This window comes from Zootoca vivipara, chromosome 2 (genome assembly GCF_963506605.1).
Source record: "Zootoca vivipara chromosome 2, rZooViv1.1, whole genome shotgun sequence".
Taxonomy (NCBI): Eukaryota; Metazoa; Chordata; class Lepidosauria; order Squamata; family Lacertidae; genus Zootoca; species Zootoca vivipara.
Window position 1 is genome coordinate 10347964 of NC_083277.1, and position 18418 is coordinate 10366381.

The following is an 18418-nucleotide window of genomic DNA, read 5'->3' on the forward strand; positions in this document are numbered from 1 at the left end:
GACAGTGCCCCCAGCTCCCAACCCTTCTAGATGGTCCAGAAGGTTGTCATGGTTGAGTGTTATGATCAAGCATATATAATGTGATGGGAATCCAGTATCTTTATTCAGACCAGGTCTCTCCATAGTTTTCAGTTTAGTGATAAGTTGTAATTCAGCAACTTCTCTTTCAAGTCTATTTCTGAAATTCTTTTGTAATAAGACAGCTTCTTTGAGATCCTGTATTGAATGTCCTGGGAGATGGAAGTGTTCTTCTACTGGCTTCTCTGGCTTCTGATTCCTGATGTCAGATGTATGACCATTTATCCATTGCGTAATGTTTGGCCTGTTTGTCCAATATAGAGAGCTGAAGGGCACTGCTGGCATTTGAGGGCATACACAATGTTAGAAGATGAACTATTAAATAGGCCTGAGATGGTATGTTTTATCTTGTTGGGTCCAGTGATGGTGTTGTCTGGGTTTATGTGGCAGCAACGTTGACACCTGGGTTTCTTGCAGGCTCTGGTACCAGTGTCAGGGCTTAAGAAAAGTCATCTCTCCAAAGTTTGATGGCTAATAGGCCAGAGCCTTACATGGGAGGTTTGAGATCATATCTCCTGATGTTCTTACTTTACCTAAAAAGCTGCAGGGACTCTGAATTTCATCAGAGCAGAAGCTGTGTCAGAAGAGGTGTCCTTCAACCAACCCCCATTCTCCTCCTCTAAATTGCCTTCATTGCCAAAATGCTCTTTGGTCCCAACTGAGGTAGAAATCTTGGCACGTCTTGCAGCCTCAGTAATCCCAGGTGTAGTCGCGTAGAATAACACTGGAATACCTTGCAATATCTATTAAGATAATGGCCAGGTTCAGATGACTGAATCAAAGCCTGAAAAGCTGGGTTAGAAATAGGCACAGTTTTTAATGCATTGCTGCAGCAAAGTTACGCTGAACACAAAAAACTAGCCACCACCGCAGTCTCCTGGCTCCCACAACCAGAATGCATCAGTGCAGGAAGGATTCTTTCGTGAGAGGGGGCCAAAGAGAAGAACTCTGCATGGGTAGCTGGACGAATTTACTATCTGTGGTCCTGCACTGGTAGCAAGGCTAACAAACAGGGGAACTGGGAATGTGCTAGTCCCATCTCCCCCTGCATCTGCCACCTGACCTAATTCTCCCAGTTTGCCTCATGATTGGGCCGGCCCTGATGGTGAACTGTGATCTAACCAGGCAGTCTCTTATGAACTATAGCTAACAAACTTTCCACTTTGTCCAAACCAGGAAACTAACTGCCAGCTTTGGAATAAGCCAGGATATTAAACTAATTTCAAACTGTGTTTGGTCAAAACAGGAAACTCTGGTTGATCAGTGGCTTTGTGGTTTGACTGTTCCCACTGCAAAGGGGCTGTGCATTCAGGTGAAAGGCTTCTTCAAATCCCTCCTCATTGAGTTGAGATGCAATAATTCAGAATGGGCCAACACAGATGCGTTCTGAATACTCTTTGACAGGGCAGTCCTGCAGAAGCCTACTCAAGCAAGCCACATTCAGTTCAGTGGGACTTACTTCCAGGAAAGCATATATAGGATGGCAGCCTACAGTTCTGTCCAAAAGCTCCTTAACATTATTAACTCACCCAGGGTCTCTGCCAGTCACCTTCTTGAGCTTTTCCTGATGTTATAATCTGCCAGCGGGAGAGCAGGGGGGACAGACCAGACCCTGCTCCCAGACACTGATGGGCTTCTAGGAAAGGTAAGTGCCCTCCTCTCACCTGGGTTTCCAGCACCTGGGGGTCACAGGTCCACTGCCTCTAGACATGGGGGTTCTGTTTAGCTATGGTGGTGAATATTCCTCCTCCCTGCACTTTCTCTCTAATCCACTTTAAAAAGGCTTACTAGACCAGACCTTACATGGGAGTAGATTCAGGTAGGTAGCCGTGTTGGTCTGACACAGTCGTTGGTCTGACTAAGTCGATATACGTAGATAGATAGATAGATAGTCCTGTAGCACCTTAGAGACCAACCTTGGAGACCAAGCAAGTTTGTTCTTGCTATGAGCTCTTCAGATACACTGAAACAGAGGTCACCAGACCCTTATACATATAGTGGGAGGGTGGGATGGGATTATTCTCAGGAGGGTAGAAGGAGATGGGTGATTGACTCAATGGAAAAAGCAAGGGATAGTATGCAGCTGATTAGCTGATTAGTATGCCGATAGGGACCCAGGTGGCGCTGTGGTTAAACCACTGAGCCTAGGGCTTGCTGATCAGAAGGTCGGCGGTTCGAATCCCTGTGACGGGGTGAGCTCCCGTTGCTTGGTCCCAGCTCCTGCCAACCTAGCAGTTCGAAAGCACGTCAAAGTGCAAGTAGATAAATAGGAACCGCTACAGCGGGAAGGTAAACGGTGTTTCCATGTGCTGCTCTGGTTCTCCAGAAGCAGCTTTGTCATGCTGGCCACATGACCTGGAAGCTATACGCTGGCTCCCTCGGCCAATAATGCGAGATGAGCGCGCAACCCCAGAGTCAGTCACGACTGGACCTAATGGTCAGGGGTCCCTTTACCTTTACCTTTATGCCAATGATGATGATGATGATAATTATTATTTATACCCCACCCGTCTGGCCGGCTTTCCCCAATCACTCTGGGTGGCTTCTAGCAAAACATTAAAATACAATAATCTATTAAACATTAAAAGCTTCCCTAAACAGTGCTGCCTTCAGATGGCCTCTAAAAGTCTGGTACCTGTCTTTCTCTTTAACATCTGATGGGAGGTTGTCCCACAGGGCGGGTGCCACTACCGAAAAGGCCCTTTGCCTGGTTCTCTGTAATTTAGCTTCTCGCAGTGAGGGAACCGGCAGAAGGCCCTCGGCACTGAAGCTTGGGCAGAGCGATGGGGGTGGAGACGCTCCTTCACATATACTGGACCGAGGCCATTTAGGGCTTTAAAGGTCAGCACCAACAGTTTGAATTGTGCTCAGAAACGTACTGGGAGCCAATATAGGTCTTTCAAGACCGGTGTTATGTGGTCTCGGCGGCCGCTCTCAGTTACTAGTCTAGCTGCCACATTCTGGATTAGTTGTAGTTTCCGGGTCACCTTCAAAGGTAGCCCCACATAGAGAGCATTGCAGTAATCCAAATGGGAGATAACCAGAGCATGCACCACTCTGGCAAGACAGTCCGCGGGCAGATAGGGTCTCAGCCTGCGTAGCACATGGAGTTGATAAACAGCTGTCCTGGACACAGAATTGACCTGTGCTTCCATGGACAGCTGTGAGTCCAAAATGACTCCCAGGCTGCACACCTGGTCCTTAAGGGGCACAGTTACCCCATTCAGGACCAGGGAGTCCTCCACACCAGCCCACCTCCTGTCCCCCACAAACAGTACTTCTGTCTTGTCAGGATTCAGCCCCAATCTGTTAGCCACCATCCATCCTCCAACTGCCTCCAGACACTTACACAGGACCTTCACTTCCTTCACTGGTTCTGATTTGAAAGAGAGGTAGAGCTGGGTATCATCCGCATATTGAAGAACACCCAGCCCAAACCCCCTGGTGATCTCTCCCACCGGCTGCATGTAGATGTTAAAAAGCATAGGGGAGAGGATAGAACCCTGAGGCACCCCACAAGTGAGAGCCCAGGGGTCTGAACACTCATCCCCCCCCCAACTTTCTGAACAAGGCCCAGGAGGACGGAGCAGAACCACTCTATCACAGTGCCCCCAGCTCCCAACCCTTCTCGATGGTCCAGAAGGTTGTCATGGTTGAGTGTTATGATCAAGCATATGTAATGTGATGGGAATCCAGTATCTTTATTCAGACCAGGTCTCTCCATAGTGTTCAGTTTAGTGATAAGTTGTAATTCAGCAACTTCTCTTTCAAGTCTATTTCTGAAATTCTTTTGTAATAAGACAGCTTCTTTGAGATCCTGTATTGAATGTCCTGGGAGATGGAAGTGTTCTTCTACTGGCTTCTCTGGCTTCTGATTCCTGATGTCAGATTTATGACCATTTATCCATTGCGTAATGTTTGGCCTGTTTGTCCAATATAGAGAGCTGAAGGGCACTGCTGGCATTTGATGGCATACACAATGTTAGAAGATGAGCTATTAAATAGGCCTGAGATGGTATGTTTGATGTTGTTGGGTCCAGAGATGGTGTTGTCTGGGTTTATGTGGCAGCAACGTTGGCATCTGGGTTTCTTGCAGGCTCTGGTACCAGTGTCAGGGCTTAAGATGGCTAATAGGTCAGAGCCTTACATGGGAGGTTTGAGATCATATCTCCTGATGTTCTTACTTTACCTAAAAAGCTGCAGGGACTCTGAATTTCATCAGAGCAGAAGCTGTGTCGGAAGAGGTGTCCTTCAACCAACCCCCATTCTCCTCCTCTAAATTGCCTTCATTTCCAAAATGCTCTTTGTTTTTTGTTTTTTTTATAATAATTTTTATTGGTTTTTTATAGAAACAAAACAGAAAAAACACACAATACATGATCTGTCCCTCCAATTTCCCTCCCCCCACGAGTCCACTTCTGCCACCAGTAGTACCCGTGGGCGTTGAGAATCAGAGGGGTCCATTGTAAGGCTGGGTTTGACCTCCCCCTCCCCCCTCCCCCCTCACCTCCCCTGCCACTGAAAGGACAGGGAAGGAGGGGCTCTGGGGATTGGTTTCCCCTCAGCTGCTCCTTTTACACAAACCTTAAAGAAAACATAAACACAATACCTATAAAAAAGAAAAACAACAACTACAAAAAAGAAAACAAATAAAAATTTTAAAGTTCCCAGTTCTTATTTTCATTACATTATAATTGTGACTTCCTCAAATCTCTTCTTCCTGGTTTTCCTAACTTCTCTGATTAATTGTGGCGGATTTTCTACTCCAATTCCAAATCTTATCCTTATAATATTGACTTATTCCTCCTCCTTCTTCATGCTGCCTCCCCACAAGTCCCCTTCTGCCACAAGAGGAACCTGCTAGGTGCAGCACTTCAAAGGTTCCATTTTTGTGTCTGGGCTTCCCTCCCCCCCCTCCTCTCCCCCCCCCAGAGCACCTTCTGCCACCAGGTGCTTCTGAGCAAAGAGAGGGGGGAAGGCGGCCCTCCATCCAGACACTTATCTGAACACAAACATGTTGCTACAAATCCAAAAATAAATTTTTATATCTATTCACTCTCCTTTCTCCCCCCGGTGTCTTTCCCCCCCCTTGGATCAGCAGTCCTTTAACAAGCCAAGATTTCAGAAACCGTTAATCAATCACCAAAATACTTTTTAACTAAAAATTTTCACCCCACACCCATTCTTTCCCACTTCCAAATCCAGGCCTCTGTCCCCCCTTCCCTCTGCCTTTCCTTTTCCTCAATTAGCCATGCCCAATTTTTAGTCCCTCCAGGAGCCTTCTATTCTTGAATCTTTAATTCATTTTGTTGTTCTTGACTGCTGTCATTTTCCTTTTCAAGTCCTTGTTGTTCTTCCTCCAAGTCACATTTTTTATAATCCACCTCAGTTTTTGTAAAATCCACTTCTTGTTCTTTGCTCTCAAATAGGCTTTCCACATTGTCCTCTAAGTCCTGATCTTGAACCAAAGTCTCTGAACATGTTAGACTGGAGTATTGCAGTGTCCTGTGAATGTCCTTCAGAATCTCTAAATAGTTCAAAACTGTCTCTTGGAAGCTTGGTGAATACATTGTTTTCATTCCTTCTAACCACAGACTGGCAGGAGATTAGGAGGCAGAGTACACTGGAAATTTCCATTCACTCACGCTTTCCTCCATCTTGTCTGTTCTTTCCATTGTCTTTAATTTCCCAACACTAGAACATCTCTTAATTCCAGATACTTCTCTTTTAATATAATCTTGCAGCCAATTGAACTTTCAACAAATTTTTATGAATTTTCCTTGTCTTTTAGCAATTTTGACAGCTTTGACAGCTGTCAAATAAATTTTCCCTTTGTGCACATACTGTTCCTCAGGAGGTATCGGCACCGGGGTTTGTGAAGGAATACAAAGTTTTTGTTTCTTTCGGGTGCTAGGAACAAAGTCTCTTTTTCGGCTTTGGAATGTTTAATGCGCCTCTTAATTGACCATTAGGAAGAGATCGACTCCCGTTTTTGAATCTCTCCTTTAAGGTGCTACTGAAGGAATTTTTTTATAAAAGTCTTTTGTTTTCTTGGGAGAATCTGCCGCTGCCCGGTAGAAGACTCGGGGCTTCGCTTCTCCGGAGGTAACGATGTCGACCAAAATGGCTCCCGCGACTCCAACTCCGCCGGCTCTTGGAGACTCTACTGTGTCTCCGGGCAGCAGAGGAATCGCCGAAAAAACGGAGCCCGATGGTCTCTGAGCCCTCGGGACGCTCTACCCGAGGTTCTTGCGGGGAATCCGCGCGCCCCGCGGAATTCCCCCCCTCCGCGATGCCGGGGACTGCGGAGCTCGCAGTCCGTGCGTCTTCTTTAGCCAGCGCGGCAGACCGGAAGTCATTTCTCCAAAGTTTGATGGCTAATAGACCAGAGCCTTACATGGGAGGTTTGAGATCATATCTCCTGATGTTCTTACTTTACCTAAACAGCTGCAGGGACTCTGAATTTCATCAGAGCAGAAGCTGTGTCGGAAGAGGCGTCCTTCAACCAACCCCCATTCTCCTCACTTTGTCCAAACCAGGAAACTACAGATGCCAGCTTTGGAATAAGCCAGGATATTAAACTAATTTCAAACTGTGTTTGGTCATGTGAGGGACAAGGGATACAGGGAAGTCCCTCCCATCTTAAGTTCCAGCCCATCACCAAGCGCTGGAGAGAGTAAGGAGAGCTCTGCCTCCAGCGGAGAGTCAGGAAGTGGTGTCCGAGGCTCAGGCAGGGTTGTGGAGCCCATGCCTCAGGTGGGACAGGAAGTTGGACGCACGGGGGGGAGGCCAATCCCCCCAACTCCCGAATTGCGACGCAAACGTAGGGGGAAGAGGTTGGGTCTGCCAAAGTTGTGGTGCTGGAAGAAAACGCGCCAATCGCCATTCGGGAGTTCTGACACCTCACCTTAAGGATGCATTTTTATTGCTCTGAACACTGTAAATAATCAGCACTTAATAAAAGCCTTAAAAGACCATGCTGGAGTCGTTACTCTAGAGTAGCCATACCAGGCCCTCTGACAGCAACTCCCGAATCTTTTTTTGGCTACTTTGGAGTGCAGCGATGAGCGCTCAAGAGGCTGAGCATTGGAGGCTGGAGGCCGAAGCAGCGAAGCAGGAGCTACAGAACCTCACAGCGCACGCACAGCAGCAATTGCATGCCGCTCAGGAGGAAGCGCGAGGGGCGCAGGAGGAGCTGAACAAGCTGGTGGACCAGGTGAGGACAAAAGAGGAGACTGAGAAACAGCTAAGGGTGATGGTATTAGACCTGCAGAAAAAGTTGGAAGAGGAGAAAGCCGCTAGAGGTGGGGGGGCACCCCAGCCGCAGCTAGTCCAAGTGAGAAGGGGACAGAGCCTAGTCACCAAGTTCAGCGGAGACCCGAGGGAGTACCTCGGATTCGAGACTGAAATAAATTATGCGCTGGAATTGCATGCAGCAGAATTCCCAGATGACGCGCACAGAGTCTACTTTATCATAGAGCATTTGACGGGGGCCGCCCGGGAATGGGTAAGACCGCTCATCGCGCAAAAAAATCCTTGCATGAAGAACGCAACTTTATTTCTAGAAGCTTTAAAATTAATGTACGCTAGCGACAGTGAAATGGAGGCCACTAAACAGGAGCTTCATGACCTAACACAAGGAAAATCGACAGTTAGAGACTACTGGGCGAAATTCACCATGCTGGTGCACAAACTGGGGTGGGATCTGAACAGTGAGCCAGTGAAATCAGCCTTCTACCTGGGTTTGCATGCAGACGTTAAGGATGAGCTGGCAAGAGGTCCTAGACCGCAGACTATGGATCAGCTCAGCAAAGCGGCGCTAGCGGTGGGGGTGAGACAGGAATCCAGATGGTATGACAAACAAGCGACGCGCGCAGCAAAACCTTGGTTCCCACGCTCTCAGGACAGACCACATCACCAAACCCCACCCCAGGGACCGCCCCCAGACCCGCCCAGACCAAGCCCAGAGCCGGAACCGATGGAGATCGGGGGAGCGCGCGCGCGGGCTTTTCAAACCCCGGCGGCGCCAAGACGCAAGGAGGGAAGAGGCGGGAATTGCTTTCTCTGCAACTCCCCCCGGCATCGCGTCAGAGACTGCCCTCATCGCAGAGAGTGGCAAGGAAAGGCGGGAACGGTTGTACCTTCCCCCACTGACGTAGCACCACAGCAGGGAAACGAGACAGCCTGGCTGCAGGAGACAAGGGGCAGCAGCCAGGCACAGTCAGCAGTGAACAGCCCCAGCCCGCCCGCCCGCACAGAGAGGAGCAGAGCCAGCCCACCCCTCCCAGAGCAGGAGTGGTTCTAGAAGTCACGCTGACGCTCCCAAATGGCTATCCCCTGACAGTCCTCGCCTTAATTGACAGTGGTGCCTCAGCCAACTTCTTCTCGAGAAACTTTGCAGAAGAGCACCAGATCCAACTTCTGCAGCTGGATTTTCCCCTGCATGTGGCCACCATTGATGGCAGAGAGTTGCTGGGAGGGGCCATCACTCATCAAACCCCCCCCATGAGAATGACAGTGGGAAGGCACTCAGAGACACTGGCTTTCAACGTCACGACCATCTCAGACCCCCCCCCATCGTTTTGGGAATGAGCTGGCTGGCGCGCCACGACCCCTCCATAAGTTGGCACCAGAGATGCATCACGTTTGGGTCGGACTTTTGTCTGGAACATTGCATGCAGCACCAACCAGGGGAGGGGCCTCCGATAGCCACGGTGGCCACCATGCACGTCAAAGGGGGTGAGGCGATACCCAAGCCGTACTGGGACCTGCAGGAGGTCTTCAGCGAAGCGGAGTCCGACCACCTACCTCCACACAGGCCTTTTGACTGCCAGATCAACCTGGTGCCTGGGGCAACGATACCCCCAGCCAAGCTGTACGCCATGTCAGACCATGAACTGGAGGATCTGCGCGCTTTCATCGACAAGAACCTCAAGCGGGGGTTCATCAGAGAAAGCAAGGCAGCAGGGGGCAGCCCGGTCTTCTGGGTGGACAAGAAAGACACGCAACAGCGCCGTCTGGTGGTGGATTTTAGACGGCTGAATTCAGTGACAGAGCCAGTGGCTTTCCCCATGCCCAGAGTGGATGATCTCCTGACAGCGGCACGCAGGGGCAAGATTTTCACCAAGCTAGACCTAAGAGGGGCGTACAACTTGATCAGGATCCGGGAGGGCGATGAATGGAAAACCACGATGTTCACGCCTCTGGGCTCTTTTGAATATCTGGTGATGCCCTTCGGGTTGCAAGGGGGCTCAGCCTGCTTCCAGGCCTTCATGCACCACGTCCTGGGGTCCCTCCTCTTCAAGAACTGCTTGGTCTTTCTGGATGACATCCTTATCTATTCCAATGACCCAGTGCAGCATGTGAAGGATGTCAGGGAGGTGTTGCAGCGCCTGAAGGACAACCACCTGTATGTGAAGCTGGAGAAGTGCAAGTTTCACACCAAGGAGGTGGACTTCCTGGGCTACAAGCTGTCAGACAAGGGGCTGGCAATGGACAAGGACAAGGTGCAGACCATCCTGGACTGGCACAGCCCCAGGACGCGCAAAGATGCCCAACGCCTACTAGGCTTCGCTAACTTCTACAGGAAGTTCATCAAGAACTTCTCTCGTGTCACGGCTCCCATCACCGACTGCCTGAGAGGCAAGCAGAAGTTCAGGTGGACACCAGAGGCACAAGCAGCGTTCGAAAGCCTCAAGAGGGTATTCGCTTCAGACCAGCACCTGTTCCACGTGGTGCAGGATGCGCCCCTACGCCTGGAGACAGATGCTTCTGATAAAGCTGTGGGAGCGATTCTGTTGCAACTGGACGCCAACAGAGAGTGGAGACCCTGTGCCTTCTTCTCCAGGAAGCTGACCCAGCCTGAACGCAACTACACAGTGTTTGATAGGGAACTTCTCGCGATCCACGCTGCGTTCCAGCACTGGCGACACTTCCTGGTGGGCGCCAAGCACCCCATCCAGGTGTGCACAGACCACAAGAACCTGGAGTTCTGGAGAACGGCCAGGGTGCTCAACCAGCGGCAGATACGGTGGGCAGAGTTCTTCTCGAACTTCAACTTCTCCATCCACTACATCCCGGGGGAGCAGAACGTCAGGGCGGATGCCCTCTCCCGCAAGCCAGAGTACATGGAGGAGGAGTTGCCACCAGCACCCAGGCACGTTTCCCCCCCATCTGCATGGTCATGCGGTACAGCAGTGGTGAGCGAGGCAGAACTCACAGCACTGACGGCAGCGGATGAATTTGCCACCCGCATCTTCAGAGACCTGAGAGGGGGGAGGGAGCAGGCCAAAGACTTTGAGGAAAGGAGGGGTTTGCTTTTTTACAGGGGAGCCCTGTACCTCCCGACCAAACAGCTGAGAGGTAAGGTTCTCAAGCAGATGCACGACAACCCAACGGCGGGTCATTTCGGAAGGGACAAAACCACTCACCTAGTCATGAGACACTTCTGGTGGCCAGGGGTGCGGGAGGATGTTCGGGATTATGTCAGGGGATGTGACACCTGCCAGCGAGCAAAGGTGGTCAGAGCGCCACCAGCAGGTTTGCTGGAGCCATTAGCCACACCGCACAGGCCGTGGGAAGTAGTGTCCATGGACTTCATCACAGACCTGCCGTCGTCCAGGGGCAAGACCGCAGTGTTGGTGGTGGTGGACCTCATGTCCAAAATGTGCCACTTTATACCGTGTGCCAGGGCGGTCTCGGCAGAAGAGACGGCCAAACTGTTTGTGGACCACGTATTCCGACTGCATGGATTGCCTTTAAGGGTTATTTCGGATCGTGGCCGCCAATTTGTTTCCAGGTTCTGGCGACGGCTCATGAACCTCCTGCAGGTGGAGGTCAGCTTGTCGACGGCTCGGCACCCGCAGACCAATGGACAGGCGGAGCGGGTCAACGCCATTCTGCAGCAGTACCTGAGATGTTACGTCAGCCAGAGGCAAACGGACTGGGTGGATCGCCTGCCACTGGCAGAATTTGCCTACAACAATGCGGTGCACGTCTCCACAGGGGTGTCGCCCTTTAAGGCCAACTACGGGCGCGACCTCAGATCTTTCCCGGAGAGGGAGGGGGAGGAGGAGGAAGAGGGCCCACAGGCCGAGGATTGGGCAGAGGACCTGGAGACGGTGCACCAGCAGCTCAGAGAACACTTGGAGAGGGCCAAGGAAGCGTACAAGAAGGGGGCAGATCGCCACAGGCGGCCGGGAGAGGTCATCAGGGTGGGGGACAAGGTTTGGTTATCCTCGGAAGGTCTTCCCACCAGGGGGCGATGCAGAAAGTTAGCACCCAGGAGGCTGGGCCCCTTCACGGTCACGCAACAGGTCAACCCGGTAGCCTTCAGGCTAGCACTGCCGGAGGACATGAGAGTGCACCCAGTGTTTCATAGATCACTGCTGTCGCCGTACAGGGAAAGTACCAGGTTCAGGGACAGCGATCAACCTCCAGAGGGAGGGGGGGAGACGGGAAACGCCCGACAGCTCAATGAGGCAACTGAGATTTTAGACTCAAGGAGAGGGGTGAGAGGACTGGAGTACCTGATAGCATGGGAGGACACTCCGCCATCCCACAATGAGTGGATACCGGCCACGGAAGTACCTGAGGAATTTTTAGTGGAAGAATTCCACGCCCTGTTCCCCCACAGGCCCAAGCCCTGGCACATGGAAAGGGAGGGAGAGGGGGAGGAGCAGGAGGAAGGGATAGCAGGCAGCAGCTCCCCATGGAGATGGGAAGCGGAATTTGAGGACACGGAAGAAGAGGTGTGGGTTTCACCGAGGTCAACGACGTCAGAGGCAGGAGAGGACTGGCAGAACATTTTTACTCCCACCAGCTCTGATGCCACTGACTTCTTGGGATTTCCGTCTTCTCAGGGGGAAGGAGAGAGATCACAGGATTGGGGGGAAATTTTCACACCCACAGGCTCGGATGCCACTGACTTCTTGGGATTTCACTCGTCCCCAGCAAGCAGAGAGCCACTAGGGAGGAGGAGAGAGGAGCCTGGGAGGGGGGTGGATGTGAGGGACAAGGGATACAGGGAAGTCCCTCCCATCTTAAGTTCCAGCCCATCACCAAGCGCTGGAGAGAGTAAGGAGAGCTCTGCCTCCAGCGGAGAGTCAGGAAGTGGTGTCCGAGGCTCAGGCAGGGTTGTGGAGCCCATGCCTCAGGTGGGACAGGAAGTTGGACGCACGGGGGGGAGGCCAATCCCCCCAACTCCCGAATTGCGACGCAAACGTAGGGGGAAGAGGTTGGGTCTGCCAAAGTTGTGGTGCTGGAAGAAAACGCGCCAATCGCCATTCGGGAGTTCTGACACCTCACCTTAAGGATGCATTTTTATTGCTCTGAACACTGTAAATAATCAGCACTTAATAAAAGCCTTAAAAGACCATGCTGGAGTCGTTACTCTAGAGTAGCCATACCAGGCCCTCTGACAGGTCAAAACAGGAAACTCTGGTTGATCAGTGGCTTTGTGGTTTGACTGTTCCCACTGCAAAGGGGCTGTGCATTCAGGTGAAAGGCTTCTTCAAATCCCTCCTCATTGAGTTGAGATGCAATAATTCAGAATGGGCCAACACATGTGAAGCATTCTGAATACTCTTTGACAGGGCAGTCCTGCAGAAGCCTACTCAGAAGCAAGCCACATTCAGTTCAGTGGGACTTACTTCCAGGAAAGCATATATAGGATGGCAGCCTACAGTTCTGTCCAAAAGCTCCTTAACATTATTAACTCACCCAGGGTCTCTGCCAGTCACCTTCTTGAGCTTTTCCTGATTTTATAATCTGCATCCTGCTCTTTGTTCCAGGAATCGTGGCCTGTGGATGATGTGGTTATCAAGTCCCCAAAGCCCGAGCAGGATCCCTTTGACACAGAGAACATTCATCTCTCTGCAAAGGCTGAGGGAGAGAGTGAAGAAGAGGCCAGCTTTCTGGGTAAAGGTTGGGGTCTGGGTCCTAGCGTACTTTCAAAATTTCCTTTCCCCTGCCTGAAATTCTCAGACAATGGTATTGCCAGAATCTCTGAGTCAGCATTTTCCAGTCATCATTAGATTTTCCTCCAGACATTGTTAGATTTCCAGCTCGCCTAACCCACAGCCAGCATGACCAATGGGAAGACTTTGGAGGCCAATTCTGGATCCACACGTCCTTCCACAGTGGGGACATTGGTTTATGGGCGGGAGCTGATCACGGTGTGGATTTGCCAAGCGTGCCATCCTGTTAGCATGTTTCTCCTTTGCATCCTGAGTTTGAGTGTCCCCTCACCCACAGCCAGCATGGACAATGGAATGATGGGAGTTGTAGATCATTTCCTCGCTTGAAAAAGAAAAATACATAGATGTGTCTAATAAGCCAATTCCACGATAGATCTGTACAGTATTATAAAATGATGATGCTTTATTAAGTGTGAATGGAGAAGGTTCACATTGGGATTGACATGTGTTTGGTTTCTTTCTTGACTTTTTTGAAAGTCTAACAGGATTCTCTTCCTCCCCCCTCCAAAATCCAAACAGGTGAGGAAGATGACAATCAGAATTCTATGGAACCATCTGTAAATTCATTAGGAAGAACAAAGAAACAATTTAAATGCATGGGATTAGAGATGTGCTTTAGTCTCAATGGAAGACTGCGGATACATCAACGAACTCACACAGGGGAGAAACCATTTAAATGTATTGAATGTGGAAAGAGCTTCAGTGGAAGTGGAGCATGTAGAATACACCAACGAACTCACACAGGGGAGAAACCATTTAAATGTATTGAATGTGGAATGAGCTTTAATGAAAGTGGAAAATTTAGGAGACATCAACGAACTCACACGGGGGATAAACGATTTGAATGTATTGAATGTGGAAAGGGCTTCAGTAGAAACGAAACCCTTAGAATACATCAACGAGTTCACACGGGGGAGAAACCATTTAAATGCATTGAATGTGGAAATAGCTTCAGTAGTAGTGGAAAACTTAGAATACACCAACGAACTCACACGGGGGAGAAACCATTTGAATGTATGGAATGCAGTAAGAGTTTCAGTAGAAGTGGAACACTTAGAAGACATCAGCGAACTCACACAGGGGATAAACCATTTAAATGCATTGAATGTGGAATCAGCTTCAGTCAAAACGGAAACCTTAGAAGACACCAACAAACTCACACAGGGGAGAAACCGCTTAAATGTATTGAAAGTGGAAACAGCTTTAGTAAAAGTGAAACACTTAGAATACATCAACAAACTCACATGGGGGAGAAACCGTTTAAATGTATTGAATGTGGAAAGAGCTTCAGGAGAAGTGGAGCATGTAGAATACACCAACGAACTCACACAGGGGAGAAACCATTTAAATGTATTGAATGTGGAATGAGATTTAATGAAAGTGGAAATTTTAGGAGACATCAACGAACTCACACAGGGGATAAACCATTTAAATGCATTGAATGTGGAAAGAGCTTCAGTAGAAACGAAACCCTTAGAATACATCAACGAGTTCACACGGGGGAGAAACCATTTAAATGCATTGAATGTGGAAATAGCTTCAGTAGTAGTGGAAAACTTAGAATACACCAACGAACTCACACAGGGGAGAAACCATTTGAATGTATTGAATGTGGAAAGACCTTCAGTCACAGTGGAGCGCTTAGAATACATAAGCAAACTCACACAGGGGAGAAACCATTTAAATGTATTGAATGTGGAAAGAGCTTCAGTCAAAGTGGAGCACTTAGAATACATCAACGAACGCATACGGGGGACAACCCATTTGAATGTATTGAATGTGGAAATAGCTACAGTAGTACTGGAAAACTTAGAAAACACCAACGAACTCACACGGGGAATAAACTATTTGAATGTATTGAATGTGGAAAGAGCTTCAGTGGAAGTGGAGCACTTAGAATACACCAACGAACTCACACAGGGGAAAAACCATTTAAATGTATTGAATGTGGAAAGAGCTTCAGTCAAAATGGACACCTTAGAATACATCAGCGAACTCACAGAGGGGAGAAACCAATTCAATGTATTGAGTGTGGAAAGACCTACAGTCAAAATGGAGCACTTAGAATACACCAACGAACTCACACAGAGGAGAAACCGTTTAGGTGTATTGAATGTGGAAAGAGCTTCAGTAAAAGTGAAACACTTAGAATACACCAACAAACTCACACGGGGGAGAAACCATTTAAATGTATTGAATGTGGAAATAGATTCAATAGAAGTGAAACACTTAGAATACACCAACGAACTCACACAGGTGAGAAACCATTTGAATGTATTGAATGTGGAAAGAGCTTCAGTTACAGTGGAGACCTTAGAAAACATCAGCGAACTCACACAGGGGAGAAACCATTTAAATGTATTGAGTGTGGAAAGAGCTTCAGTGAAAGTGGAGCTCTTAGAAAACATCAACGAACTCACATGGGGGAGAAACCATTTAAATGTATTGAATGTGGAAAGAGCTACAGTCAAAATGGAGCACTTAGAAAACACCAACGAACTCACATGGGGGAGAAACCTTTTAAGTGTATTGAATGTGGAAAGAGCTTCAGTAAAAGTGAAACACTTAGAATACACCAACAAACTCACACAGGGGAGAAACCATTTAAATGCATTGAATGTGGAAATAGCTTCAGTAGAAGTGGAACACTTAGAAGACATCAACGAACTCACACAGGGGAGAAACCATTTGAATGTATTGAATGTGGAAAGAGCTTCAGTTACAGTGGAGACCTTAGAAGACATCAGCGAACTCACACAGGTGAGAAACCATTTAAATGTATTGAATGTGGAAGGAGCTTCAGTGAAAGTGGAACACTTAGAAAACACCAACGAACTCACACGGGGGAGAAATGATTTAAATGTATTGAATGTGGAAAGAGCTTCAGTTACAGTGGAGCTCTTAGAAGACATCAACAAACTCACACGAGGTATAAACCATTTAAATGTATTTAATGTGGAAATCGCTTCCGTGAAAGTGGAGCACTTAGAATACATCAACGAACTCACACGGGAGAAACCATTTAAATGCATTGAATGTGGAAATAACTTCAGTCAAAGTGACACACTTAGAATACACCAACAAACTCACAAGGGGGAGAAACAATTTAAATGTATTGAATGTGGAAAAAGCTTCAGCAGGAACGAAAACCTTAGAATACATCAACAAACTCACACAGGGGATAAACCATTTAAATTTATTGAATGTGGGAAGAGTTTCAGTCAAAGTGGAGCACGTAGGAGACATTAACAAACTCACACCGGGGAGAAACCATTTAGATTTATTGAATGTGGAAAAAGCTTCAGTGGAAGTGGAGCACTTAGAATACATGAATTAACAGAAGAAATCCAGATACAATGGGGAACTAAACAGAGCTGTCCTCTCTCCCCCCTTTTATTTTTTTATGTCTAGAATTTTTGTTAAAAAATTTGAGGGAGGAGGGAATGATCAAAGGAATCACAGTTGGAAAAGATGTCCATAAATAAAAGGCATTTGCCAATGACGTTATACTTACATTGGAAGAGCCAGGAAAAGCATACCTCAGGCATTGAAGAAAATTAGAGAATTTGGAGAAAAAGCAGGGTTTAGTGTAAATAAAGATAAAACGAACATAATAGTAAAAAATTTAAGAAAAGAGTTAAATTACAAGAAAAAGTAGGCCTGAAAGTAGTAAATAAAGTAGTAAATAAGGCTAAATATTTGGGGATTTGGATTTCTAATAATACTAACGATTTGGTGAAAGATAATTATATAAAAATCTGGAATAGTGTGAAAAAAGATTTAGAAATATGGAAAGGATTAAATCTATCACTCCTAGGTAGAATAGCAACTATTAAAATTAACATTTTACCCAGAATGTTGTTTATGTTTCAAATGTTGCCAATCCTGGGGATGGGAAACAAAATCTTCAAACAATGGAATAAGGATTTAATAAAAATCATTTGGAATAATAAACCAGCCAGAATAAAATTTAAATTGTTAACTGACATAAAGGAGAGAGGTGGACTGGGGCTTCCAAATTTAAATATATACCATGATGCCGCTTGTTTTCTTTGGATAAAAGAATGGGTCACCCTGGAGAATCACGAATTATTAGATTTAGAACGATTTGAAAATACGTTTGGTTGGCATGCCTACTTGGTAGACGGAAAAATAAAGGTACATAAAGGGTTCAATAGTCACATTATAAAAAAATCATTGATAAAAGTGTGGGGAAAACATAAACGTCTGTTGGAACCCAAGACCCCAAAATGGCTGTCACCAGTAGAGATAATAACAGTGAAAAGATTAAACACCAAAGGATACTGGACAAAATATAAAGAATTAGAAGAAGAAGAAGAAGAAGAAGAAGAAGAAGAAGAAGAAGAAGAAGAAGAAGAAGAAGAAGAAGAAGAAGAAGGAAAATTTAAATTAAAAAACTATGACGATATTAAACAATATCTAACAGGGTGGCTCCAATACTATCAAATATATAGCAGATTCCAGGAGGACAACAAGAAAAAAGGGTTTATAACGGAACAATCTCTATTGGAACTCCTACAGAGTGAACAGAAAACCTTTTCAAAAATGTACAACACTCTTTTGGAGTAGGATGTTAAAGATGAAACTGTTAAGGAGACAATGACGAAATGGGCAATGGAGTTAGGGAAACGAATAGAGATGGATAGATGGGAAAGACTCTGGAAAGTAACGTGGAAATTTCCGGCGTCAGAAGGAATTAGAGAAAAATTAATTAAAATGTTTTATAAATGGTATCTGACGCCAGTAAAAATTCATAAAATGTATAAAACTAAAGATAATTGTTGGAGGTGTCAAAAGGAAATGGGAGCATTCCTACATATATGGTGGAATTGCGCAATGATAAAGCCGTTTTGGATCGGGATATTAGAAGAATTAAAGAAAATATTTAAATATAATACAAAAAAACTCCAGAGTCTTTCCTATTAGGAATGATTGATGAAGAGCTAGATAAAAAAGATGAAAAGGTATTTTTTTATTCGGTGGCGGCAGCAATAATTTTAATTGCTAAATTATGGAAAAAACAGGAAGTTCCTACCGTCAGAGACTGGCAAGAGAAGGTAATTAGCTATATTGATCTGGACAAATTGACAAATTCGATCAGGGGTGGTTCAAATAAAAAAAATGATAATGATAATAATTGGGGAAAATTTGGAATATATTTGAAAGGACTTTGTTTTAAAGCAAATATTCTGTAGAATTCCCATGATGAAATTGAAGGGAAGCAGTATGAAAGTAAATAAATTTGTAGCCTGGGATAAAGATAAGGGGAAGTCGATGTGTAATGGACGATGTAAAGTACTGGATTATTGGAATGAAGATGTATAAGTAAAGCAGATCGAAGT

At 47.0% G+C, this 18418-nt stretch overlaps 1 protein-coding gene and 1 pseudogene across 1 annotated transcript in view; both read left to right on the forward strand.

Moving 5' to 3' along the window:
- Positions 1-16558, forward strand: part of LOC132591157 (zinc finger protein 658B-like) — a 42433-nt pseudogene extending 25875 nt beyond the window's left edge.
- Positions 1-18418, forward strand: part of LOC118081227 (oocyte zinc finger protein XlCOF6-like) — a 48872-nt gene that overhangs the window by 2130 nt on the left and 28324 nt on the right. The window lies entirely within an intron of this gene.